Here is a 13309-nt window from a genome sequence, read left to right on the forward strand (position 1 = left end):
AATTAATATTGCACCATTTTCAATTTCAAAAATGCCAGTTAAAGGCCGGAGAAATTCCGCCCCAAACCAGAAGAAATTGGTGTAAAAACCCTCTTGGAAAACTCAAGAAAGGGTCTTTTGAATGTTTGGAGAAATGATTTTTCCCGAACACTAATTGGACCTAAGGTGACAGGTCTCTCTCCCTCTGTATCTCTCTCTCTCACTCAAAAAGGGGGAATTTTGAATGTTTGGAAAAATGATTTATCAATGTGGTTCACTTATTACCTCAAGTGTATAATTTGCCCGAAATTCTACCATTGAATTGATGATGAGGATCTTCCCACCAAAGAGGCGCTCTCTATTATGAGTCTCACCTGCTCTCTCTCTCTCTCTCTCTCTCTCTCTCTCTCTCTCTCTCTCTCTCTCTCTCTCTCTCTCTCTCTCTCTCTCTCTCTCTCCCCGCACCCATTGGACTCTTTTAGCGCTCTAGTATTCATTGGGTAACATGGTTTTGCCTCTCTCTGTCTCTCTCTCTTTCTCTTGGAGGATCAACGCATGTGCTTTGCATACAAAATCCATCACTAATAAAGCAGCCACCAATTAAACACAGCAGGCCGAGTCCAGCACGAATACACACACAGAGCTCTCTCTCTCTTTGCGTCACATGGGACAACAGCTATGGAAACATCTCTCTCTCTCTCTCTCTCTCTCTCTCTCTCTCTCTCTCTCTCTCTCTCTCTCTCTCTCTCTCTCTCTCTCGTAGTGTAGAAATGGAGGGGTGAGTTGGTCTACCTGTTCGGCTACCTCTTATACTCCTTGTCTATTCGTCTACCTTTGGACAAAAGATGACACGTGTCCATCGGAATCACAGTCCGCTTAATATATAGTATAGATTGAAGAGAACACACACACACACACACACACGCACACACACACACACACACACACACACACACACACAAAGATTAATATTTTTATACTCCTCCTCCTCCTCCCTTCTCTCTGTTTAATTAGATAGTTCTCTGGGTTGCTGGTAGTTGTTTAATTCTCTCTCCGTCTCTAGTGCCCAAAAAAAACTTTAAATACTAAATTCCTTCATATTCTGAAGGTTTTCTTACCTTCTAATTTAAAATTTAGAGGTAATGTTTCAAAATTTGTAGGTGACATTACACTTTTTTCTTGAGCTTTTCTCCCAATTCATGAAGTCTCCAACTTTTATGGTGTTCATCTCCATGATGAAGGAGAATTCAACCTTAATTAGATTCTCAAAGGAGTTGTTTCACATCTTTGGTCAACATGGAAGATAATCGTGCCTATGTGTACCACGTATGAGAGATGCAATTGGCCATGGAAGTGAAGAAGATGTGTAGTGCCATTGCCACCCAATGAGCTTATCTTGTGAGGAGTACCATCACCACTTGGTTGCACTCACATCGAGTTGGTATGCTAAAGATGGGTAATTCCAAGCCTTTAGAAGAGATGAAAAGATGCATAGCTCATGTTTGCTCATTGAATGACTTATACATCAGACTTGACATTCTCGAGTCCATGGGATTGGCCCCTAACTTGATGTAGGAAGAAATGAAGAATGGTTTATGGACATCGAAGCATGTTGCTGGGCCGCTGGCCTTCATTGGATCATCTCCATACACATCCCACATTCACGCAAACCAACACTTCAAGAAAGCATTAATGTGTTAGACATTATGCAAGGTCTAGATGAAGAAGGAGAATCTCCCTCTTCACCATCATCATTAGATGTTGGATCAATGGCACTTTCAACAAATAATGCATAAGGCACTGCGACACCTTCCTCTCCCTACTAAAAATCTCAAAGATTTCATCTCTTGTAACATTGATATTATGTATCTCAATGCTGGAAAAAGCGGTACGTTTAGTGCAATTCCACCTAGAAATTTATTTGAGTGTACGCTTACTATAATCATATGTAGGTTTTCCAACTTTTTTGGGAAAAATATTGTGTATTGAAGTGCTAAAAAAAACCTAGGTTTAGCGTGATCCAACCTTCAAATATAGTAAATTTGCCTTTAAAATTTCTCATACGTAGGTTTTCCAAGTTTTTGGGAGAAAATATTGTGTATCTCAGTGCTAGAAAAAAATCTACACTTACTGTAATCTAACCTACAAATACAGTAAATTTGCCTCTAAAATTTCTCATACGTAGGTTTTCCAAGTTTTTGGGAGAAAGTATTGTGTATCTCAGTGCTAAAAAAAAACCTACATTAGTCTAATCTAACCTACAAATTTTGAGTTTTACCTATAAATAATAGATTTGAAGGTAACTACGAAGTTTAGAAAAATCTAGTGTAAAAACCATCAAATACAATAAATTTGCCTCTAAAATTTCTTATAGGTAGTTTTTTCAAAAAGTTGAAAAAAGCATTGTGTACCTGAGTGCTTGAAGAAAATCTAAGTTTAATGTAAATATAGTAAATTTACGTCCTTGGAAAGTGAGCCCAAAGAGCAAGAACCCCTAAGAATGGGGGTGCTAAGGGCCACATAAGTGCATTCCAAGAGGCTACATTTAAATATGGTGTACATGTTGACCAAAAAAAATTTCTAACAAAAAGGGTTTTTTAAAGAGCCCCTGAATAGCCATTTTAGTTTAGGATATCTCAAAGTTTAGAAAAATCACGTAAAGACCTTCAAATATACTTTTCTCGTATGTTTTTCAAGTTTATGAAAAAGAGCAATATGTATTTGAGTACTCAAAAAAAGGCGAAAAAGAGAAATACATATTTGAGTACTCGAAAAAAGGCTAGGTCTAGCGTAATCCCACCTACAACTTTTAAATTCTAGATTTGAAGGTGAGGCAACACATGAAGTTTATAGCATTCTCACCTTCAAAATAGAATTTAGAGATAAATCTCAAAATTTGGAGGTGGAATTACACCAAACCTAATTTTTTTTAAGCACTTCAATACGTAGTGCTTTTTCCCAACAGGTTAGAAAATCTATAGATGAGTCTCGAGATTTAGTATATTTGAGTGTTTTTACACTAAGCTTCTTACAAAGTTCATAGGGAAAAACCTAGGTTTAGTGTAATCCCCCCTACAAATTTTGAGATTTACCTTAAAATTCTAATTTGAAATTTGAGAACGCCTACAAAGTTCAAAGAAATTTTTTGACATAGTCAACAGTTTATTTTATCTTCTGTCGTTGTCAACTTGCATTGCTCTCCATCCACCCTAGATTTTTTCCATGTCCTAGATTTGTCAGCTTGGGCTTACTCGACTTTGTTCGTCATTGGCTATGGGACCAATTGCATTCTCTCTCTCTCTCTCTCTCTCTCTCTCTCTCTCTCTCTCTCTCTCTCTCTCTCTCTCTCTCTCTCTCCTCCCCCTTGTGTGGGTGTGTGTGCGTGTGCGTGTGCCAAAGTACTCACTATCTTTCTCTCTTGCCATTAAATCCCCACATATTCTCTCATTCTCTCTCACCACTGAGTAAGAGTCTCTCTCTCTCTCTCTCTCTCTCTCTCTCTCTCTCTCTCTCTCTCCGCACACACTCTCTCTTCCCCCCCCCCCCCCCCCACACACACACACATAGAAGCTACAGACAGTTGTGATCTCGCACTCTCTCTCTCTCTCTCTCTCACACACACACACACACACACACACACACACACATACACAAAGAGTGAACACTCCAGCTAGTTTCTTTCTCTCTCTCTCTCTCTCTCTCTCTCTCTCTCTCACATACACACACACACACACACACAGCCTTGGGTGTGCGCACAAGCTTTGCTCAGCTAGATTGGACTCTCTCTCTCACACACCACCAATAATGTCCATTCACACTGTAGGTTGAGATTCGAGTCTCATACACACACATAGCCAGCGGCCAATCACGTTTCTTCTTGTCTTCTCTCTCTCTCTCTCTCTCTCTCTCTCTCTCTTACACACATGTCACACACACACACACACACACACACACATACAGTAACACATGAACACTACATACACGCATCATGAACGCGAACACATGCACGAGCAGTTGGCAGGTCGAGATTGGACTGAGACCTTCAAGCACTGAGGTCATCAGGCTGCAATTTATTTCATGGAGTTCCAAACGTGGACATTTGTGCAAGCTGCAATGGATGACACATGGAAGGCCTCTCCTTGGTTGGAAAATTTAAGCTCCATTATATATGTACATATTTACTTTAAGATTATTTCAATCAAGAAATTTTTTTTGGCACTCTCTTTGAAACCTCTCTCTCTCTCTCTCTCTCTCACACACACACACACACACACACACACACACACATACACACATACACACACACATGCCCTTCCATTTTGGGGCTATTCAAGACCTTCTAGCATTGAGGTCGTCAGGTTGTAGGTTATTTCATGGAGTTCCATGACACGTGAAAAGCCTCTCCTTGCTTGGAAAATTCAAGGTCTCTCTCTCTCTTACACACACACATACGCGCGTACGCGCACGTGCACACACACACACACACATGTCCTTCCATTTTGAAGCTATTCGAGATCGATGTTCAATAAAAATTAGGATTTAGCGTATGAATTAAAAAATCCTACTGAGATTCCAAGTTCACCTTGAAATAAATCGACAATTTTTCTAGTGTGCATATAAACAATTTCTTAAATTCTCAAAGGGCCATTTGCTTTCCAAAAAAAAGTTGAGCCATCCTTCAATTTCAATCAAGGAAAAGTAAAGTTGGAAAAGTAGAGTCAAACCTTTTTCTTATACTTTGGAAGGTTAAAAAATAAAGGCATGAAAAGTTAGTTTCAAAGGTTAATTTAAGCTCCATTATATATATGTATAGATTTACTTTAAAATTATATCAATCATTTTTTTTTTGACAATCTCTATGACATAGAGACCTCTCTCTCTCACGCACACATGTCCTTCCATTTTGAGACTATTCAAGATCAATATTCAATAAAAATTAAAATTTAGCGTATTAATTAAAAAACCTTACTTAGATTCCAAGTTCACCTTGAAATAAATCGACAATTTTTTTAGTGTGCATATGAACAATTTCATAAATTCTCAAATGACCATTTGCTTTCCAAAAGCAAAGTTGAGCGACCCTTCAATTAAGGTGTAGAGAATGGCCCTGGAGTGGCCATTCCTGAAATAATGTGCTCCCACCATGGCTCCCGACGGAGGCCGGCTCCATCGGGAGCCATGGTGGGAGCACATTATTTCAGGAATGGCCACTGCAGGGCCATTCCCGGCCATCAATGGTTGTGGGAGAGGGGGGCCAACACACTGACCTGCAGAGGGTACAATCACGAAGCAGAGGGTACAATCACGAAGCAATGAAGCCTGATCAATGCATTGAGAGTAGATGAGGGTGCAGTTGGGAGAGTGCAGATAGTGCGGTTCCAGGCGAGACAGTCTCAGATTCCAGCAGTTGATGTGTCAGCACAGCATGCGATTCCACCTATTGAGTTGGAGCTCGGTCATTGGCTGCAGACTGTGCAAATTTTGCCAGCTGATGTGGCATGCATCGCATGCTTGCAAAGCTACATTCTGCAAAATAAGGTGCAGCAGTCGAACGGTTGAGATGCACTGCCCCCCTCCCCACGACCTTGACGGAAAAGTAAAGTTGGAAAAGTAGAGTCAGACCTTTTTCTTATGCTTTGGAGGGTAAAAATGAAGGCCTCAAAAGGTTCACAGGTTCCAAGATTCCAAGCTTTAGAGAAATGGGACATTTTGTAAGGCTTTCTTTAAAGTGAAGAGTGAGTGACATGTGGAGGCTCTCTCCTTCCTTGAAAATTTTAAGCTTCATTATATATAGTATAGAAGGTAATCTTACACGGCATGAACTTCTATGTCATTTTCTACGTCACTATAACTATCAAGCCGTTATACTTCAACACATTTTCTCACTGCTACTTTGAGTGCTTGATCTCTTATTTACTTGCCATGATGAATTATCATTCCTAGTAGGTAACCGGATGCCATCACAAAATTAATGGAAGACATCTTGTATACGACGTAGCACTATGCCTATCTAAAAATAAGCAATCTTACAATGGCGCTTACACATTCGTAGTCACTACGCGTGACAACTTTGTTTTACAATGAGGCTAAGGAAACATCTCATCTAAATTGAAGGACATATGTTCAGCTATCAATTCTAAACCCTTTCTTTGCCATCGCAAAATTACTCAAGGAGAGCATCTTGCATGCGACTTAGGACTTTGCCCATATGAAAATAGGCAATCTCACAGTGAAGCGTTTTTTTTTAATTGGCAATACTCACAAATTGTGAGTGAGAAATGTATTAATACCAAAAAATTTAGAATGCAAGCCATGCTCCCACCGAGCCATGGCATACAAGACCTTTCAAGTTCCCAAGATCATAGCAAAAAGATGATCAACAACCACCTCATAACAGATTACATACATTAGCTGACAAAGGGAGTCACCTTGAGATTGAGAGCACAACTGAATTGGGAGTCACCCAATCGTGTACAGAGCTAACAAACCTCTAAAGCCGAAAGCTTTTCTGGCAACAAGTGTCTTCCTTACACATTCATAGATAGCAAGGGTGACAACTTTGTTTTACAACATGCCTAAATAATTATCTCATCCAACTCAAGCACATATGTTCAGCTAGCTGCTGATAGTAAACTCTTTTTTTTTTAATTTGGGGTTATTGAATTTATTTCATAGTAAAGACTTAAATTATAAGTTTATAGTTAAACTTTGTGCAAGCAAAGCAAAATGAACAAAAAAGAAAATAAAGTTGATAAACGATGTCATCGCCGAAGGGAAGACAAAGATTATTATTGTTCTCGCTTTTTTGACAATTTCTTTTTGCTACTCTAAAATTATGTGAAAGCAATGGACACCATAAGGGTGCATTCTCCCAATCTAATCTCAATTAAGAAAAAATGTTTTGGGTAGGCATGGTCATCTATTATCTCACAATTTTCACCTGTTCTCATCACCATTCATTGGCTATGCTAGAAACACCATTGCCTACATTGTTTGGTTTTTTTGACGGTCAATGTCTTCTCAAGCCTTCTGAAGGAGAATTCAAGGTTTTGAGTAAAGCTTTGGAGCTACTTCTTTCAAAGCAATGTTTCATCAAATCTTGTTAATAGCTATGGCTTCTAGACATGGCAATCAAAGTGAAAGGCTATTCAATTGAAGAAGGGGATTTGTGGAGCTATTAAGCCAGCACCACAAGAGGGTTGAGACCCTACAACTAGGACAGTTTTTGGCCAATTTCAAGCAAAGGATGAACAAGCTTTAGGTATGTCATAAAATCTAATATCTAATCAACCCAAATGATTTTCTCATATTAAACTGATCATTTAATATGGGAGAATAAACGGGAACAAGGGTTAAGATATAGACATGCGCTTATAGATCTATCTCAACACGGTGATGGAGCAAAAGACGTCGTGCGCACACTCACACACCCAGACAACTCAACACCACACAAGAAATTTACTTGAATTCCAACCCACACCCACCACCACTCAAGAGCTCAATAAAAACACTACCCACAAGCTCGATTCAAACTCCAAACGCCTCGACCTACAAGCCCTTGCCTGCCCGTAGACACTACAAGGTGAGTCGAGTCAATCAACACTTGAAATCACACTCGATGGTGACCAAAACATACAATAAAAACCATCAAAAACATGAAAACTCTAGCCATAAAAGGCCTCTCTGAAAACATTGCAAAGCCTTCACCAAACTCCACTCTGTTGGACTCTTTGGAGTAGCGCCAACCCTAATGGCACCGATACATGGTCACATAGTCTTGTAGAAAGCATCACCTTCTTCCCTCAATTCCTGGCACACACACATCCATGGAAACCTCAAAACTTCATATACTCTCCCAAGTGCAAAATTGAAGAGAGAAAGCTCTCATTCACTCCTCCACACACCCGAAAACAAGAAGCGAACGCGAGTGGACTGCACTAGACCACCTGTAGGAACCCTCCTCCCTCCCACACACAGAGAGGTGAAAGTGCCAAGACTTGGCTTCCAAAATGCTCCTTCAGTCCAAGCAGTCACGGAAGCGTCATTGATGGGGAAAATCGAAGCCTTTTCACACCATTTTTTGTCATTTTTTGACCCTTTTTGACCTAGTTTTGGCCAGTTTTGACCCCCGGCGGGGATTTTTCGTGGAAAAAACCCCAAACGGACTCCAAATATCACCATATTTGGTACGCTTGATCCTTGATACCCAAGTCACATCTCCACATCCCCACATTCTATTTTTGACCACTTCTAGGACGGTGCACGAATCACCGCAGATCAGGCACCATAAATAGACAGTTACTGCATGTCCCAAACTTCTCGAGCGAGATGAGAGTACCCATACTTGTTGCTTGCATTATTTACATTCTAGAAAGCTCAAACAAATTCTCTAGAGCCAAAATAAGCCATGGAGAACCATATCCAAGGCCCTGATACCCTATCCGGGCATGTACATGTGTCCGATTGCTAGTATGCGAACTGCCTATTCACAATGTGTACACGTTGCGTCTTTTTCGAACTTGAAACCACTTTGCAAATCTTCCAAATGCATATATTTACATATTTTTGTACATATGACCATGTATATAAATTCTACTTTGTGCACGCCAAAAGCGGTCTATCATCATTGCCCACCCTCTAGGTAGAACATTTATGCTCAACCAAGAGACTATTTGCATCTGGAACCACATCCCTTGCAAAATATTTCTTCGGTCTATAACCATTTATTCTGTAGCACAAACGTTCACCAGAAAAGTTTTCCAACTCATATGTGCCATCAGAAAATACATGCTTCACTCTGTAGTGACCTAACCATTTGTCCCTCAACTTCTTTTGAAAAGTAAAATCCAAGCGAGAATCATACTTCATCACCAGATCTCCCTCTTTGATCTCTTTCTCTGGCAGCCTCTTATTCATTTTCTCTATCCTTGTCTCTGCTTGTTGAAGATAATAATCACTGGCTTTCTCTCTGTTCATTTGCAACAACTCTAGAGAAAGAATTCTTTCTTGCAGCTTGTCATTATGCTCACCTTGCATTCTGCACAACAATTTCAAGGCATCCAACTGCACTTGTATAGGCATAAGAGCTTCTTTTCCATAAACAAGCTCATATGGTGTAAACTGTGTTGAGACTCTATACGGAGTTCTATAAGCCCACAAACACTTTTCCAAGTCCAAGTCCCACTCTTTAGGATGCTCTCTAGCATTCTTTGATAGTATCTTCACAATTTGACCATTACAGTTCTCAACCAACCCATTGCATTGTGGGTAGTAAGGAGAAGAATGCCTATGCTGAATTTTCAATTTCTCCATGAGAGCAGCAACAAGTTTTCCCCTAAACCCTGGTCCACGATCAGAAATGATAACCATAGGAGCTCCAAACCTGCAACACACCTGTTCATATAAAAAAGAGGCCACTCTTCCTACTGTTATATCTTTTATTGCTCTTGCCTCCACCCATTGTGTCAAATAGTCCACAGCCACAAGGATATAACTTTTGCCATTGTTGGTCTTTGGCATTGGACCTACAGCATCTACTCCCCATTTTGCAAATGCATCAAAAGACATTATAGCTTTTTGAGGCTCAGCCAAAAACTTTTGATTTGCAAACACTTGGCATTCATGGCATGACTTGCACAAAAAATAAGCATCTCTCATCATAGAGGGCCAACAGTAACCTGCTCTCAAAACACGAAAGACAACCTGATCCTTGCCTTGATGGCCTGTTTCTTCATGGCAGTGCTCCAAACTCAAGCCTATCTCTTCTTTGTACGGCACTTTTCTCAAAATGCTATCCTTGCCATAAAGCATGAGATCCTCACCTACCGATGTTTAATTTCTTGCTTTTGTAACTATTCTCTCACGCCGAACCTTTGACATGCCCTCTGGACATTGCCCTTTACCAAGAAATACTTCTACATCTTGCAATGATGGATACAAGGCTTCCTTGACCTTTAAAGGGGCTACCAAGGCATCCAACTTGTCCCTAGCCAACTCATCAGCTTCTTTATTCTGCTCACGAGGAACATTCTTAAACTGTATCTTCTCAAACTCATGTAAAAGCTTCTTGATGCCATTGAACCCTTCTCAGTCAAATTGTCTTTCTTAACATTCCACAAACCAAGTAATTGATTCATGACTAGCAATGCATCCCCTCTCGCAATGACCCTCTTCAATCCAAACTCAACACACTCCTTCAAACCAAGTAAAAGCGTGAGATACTCGGCCTCATTGTTGCTTTCAGCTTCATCAAGATCGTAAGCTCTAGAAAAGATTACATCGCCTTTTGGGTTCTTAATGACTACCCCACCACTTGCCTTTTGAAGAACTTTCCTGTATGCACCATCAAACATCATTCTATATGCATCCGTAATATCTACTTCCTCTTCATGATCATCCTTGTCAACCCTTGGGTAAGATGGAAGCTGCCCCCCCTTATGTACCACTATGTCTGCCAAGTGAGCTTTAACATAATGATCTACTTTAAACTCAAACTCATACTCTTGAAGCTCCAAAGTCCACTTTAAGATGCACTTGCTAGGCTTCAAATGTTGTACTACATCAGGTAAAATATTCGATGTGGTGAGCACATAAAACTTTTGGGGCAACAGATAGGTTTTGAACCTTCGACAAGCAAGAACCAAGGCGAATACCCACTGTTCCATTTTCGTGTAGGAGAACTCGCTTACATTCTTCATCTTGCTTTCAAAATAAACTAGCTTGAAGTTCCTTCCTTGCTTTTGTAAGAGAACCGACCCAAAAGCTACTGACCCCACACTAATAGATACATAGAAAATCGATTGCAAGTCGGGAGGACTTACTGTTGGTAAAGCACACAATACCTCCTTGATACCATCAAAAGCCTGTTGCATGTCTTCATTCCACTCAAACCCTTGAACTCTTTGACTCAATTTCTGGAGAGGATACACATACTGACATAGCATCCAAAAGAAACATGACAAGTACCTGAGCTTATGCACAAATGATGCCAAATCCTTTGTGTTGCTGGGCGGATCCATAAGCAATAACGCCTTAACTTTTTCTGGGTCATCTTCTATTCCATTTTGGGAAACCACATGTCCTAGAAAATGGACTCTGGCATGAGATAATTTAAACTTCTTTGGGTTGAGTTGCCCACCCTCTTGTTGAAGCCTTTCAAAACTCAACCTCAGCTTCTCCAAATGTGTGACCCTGGAGCTATAACACCCAATGTCATCCATGAAAACACGAATGAACTTACCCAAGTAGAGACCAAACACTCTATTCATCCATCCTTGGAAGGTAGCATATGCATTAACCAGCCCAAAAGGCATTCTTTTGTAGGCAAAACAATCCCAAGGAGTAATGAAGGTCGTCTTCAATCAATCTTCAATCGCTATCAAGACCTTAAAGTAGCCAGAAAATCCATCCATGATTGAGTAACGTTCATGACCTGCGACCTGATTGAGGATTTTATTTAGGAAGGGTAGTGGATAATGATTTCTTTTTGTGGCAGCATTCAAAGGTTTGAAATCAACACATATCCTAAATCTTCCTTTCTTCTTGGGCACAATAGCAACTGGAGAGACCCATTCGGACTCCTCCACTCGAAACATGAAATCTGCTTCCAAAAGCTTCGTCACCTCTTCACGAAGTGCCTTCTCATGAATGACCCCCAACCTCGTAAGCTTTTGAACCTTTGGCTTGTCACCTTCTTTTAGATTGATTCTATGCTCGACTCCTTTAGCTCCTTACAACTCTGTATATTCAGTGGTGAATAGCTTTGGAAACTCTATGAACACTTCATACTCCTTTTTTTCTTTCCCTGTTAGGTCCTCTCCTAGTATGCTCCTTACGTTCACTTTGGCAGGCTCTACGACTGCTTTTGGACTATCCTTCTCCTCCTTGATTTTCACATCATGCACCAACGCTTCTTTTTCAACACTTATCCCAAAAAGATTAGGACATAATTGCATCAAGCCTTCCTCTACACTTTCTTTTGATGATGTAGACGAAGAATCACTATCGTATGACGTGGTTTCTATCGAATCCGTATCTTGCATCTCCACTAGGGGCTGTGTACGGTTCTCATGTGTCTTTATGTTGTAGACAATGGTCCTTCCTTTCTCTTTGTCGGGGATGGTGATCAAGCCCGTGCCCCAATCCTGCTTAGCACCAAGGGTTATAAGCCATGGCCTCCCTAAAATGATCGGATAAGCATTCTCACACTCTTGCATCACGTAACAATCAACCAAGCACTCAATCCCCAAGACTTTTATCTTCACATCTTCAGCTATTCCAAGACACCTTGCCTCTTTGTGGTTGGCCATCCTCATACGGATCGAAGCATTCACTGAAATTTTAACGCCTACTTCCTTCATGATAGCCTCGGTCATGACACACACCTGGGAACCACCATCCACATATGCTTGCACTTTCGTCTTCTTTCCCAGCATAGCTTCAACTATTGGCACCATATCCACTGGGTGACAAACCCTCAAGGATGACACCATGCTTTGATGCTTTTCCTTCTTGGAGGAAGCCGTGTACTCACACACTTGGTCCATTGCCTCCTCAATTTAGCATTCAAAGCCACCAACTGACCAAAGGATATATTTGCCTTTTGATTTCGTATGTCATCGACAATATCCTAGTCTTCAACACCTTGGCCAAGGAGGTAGTCCTTTGGACCAATTTTCCTTCTTCGTGGCCTCTTGCTACTTTCTGGTTTGTCTTCTACCTTAGCCTTTCCTTTCCTTGCTCTTGTTTCCCTCTCTTCTTCTGTCTCTTTCTCTCTATCATGCCTAGCTCTCTTATTGGCCAAAACATCCACATCTTGATGCTCAAGGGTAATGATGTTAATAGCTCTACCTGCTCCATTTCCAGGCAACGATTGTGTTTGTTGTTGCGGCGGTGGTGCTTCTAGTGCCCGCTCTTGATGATTTTCTTATATTCTCCCTTGACTACGTCCATATAAGGGGTATATCCCTCCTCTCTCTCTCTTGGTGGTTCAGGACAATCAGGGGCGTAGTGACCCTCTTCATCACAATTGTAGCATCTACCTTGTAGCCTTCATCCCCTACCTCTCCCAGCTGGCCGCTCTTCTCTTTGGTTCCTATTCATTATGTTAATTTTTAATCCTTGCAACTGACCGTAAATAGACAGTTATTGCATGTCCTAAACTTCTCGAGTGGGATGAGAGTACCCATACTTGTTGCTTACATTATTTACATTCTAGAAAGCTCAAAAACATTCTCTAGAGCCAAAATAAGCCACCTAGAACCATATCCAAGGCCCCGATACCCTATCCGGGCATATACATGTATCTGACTGCTAGCACGCGAACTTGCGT

The sequence above is a fragment of the Adiantum capillus-veneris genome, chromosome 9, assembly GCF_014529385.1.
Source record: "Adiantum capillus-veneris isolate H3 chromosome 9, ASM1452938v2, whole genome shotgun sequence".
Classification (NCBI taxonomy): Eukaryota; Viridiplantae; Streptophyta; class Polypodiopsida; order Polypodiales; family Pteridaceae; genus Adiantum; species Adiantum capillus-veneris.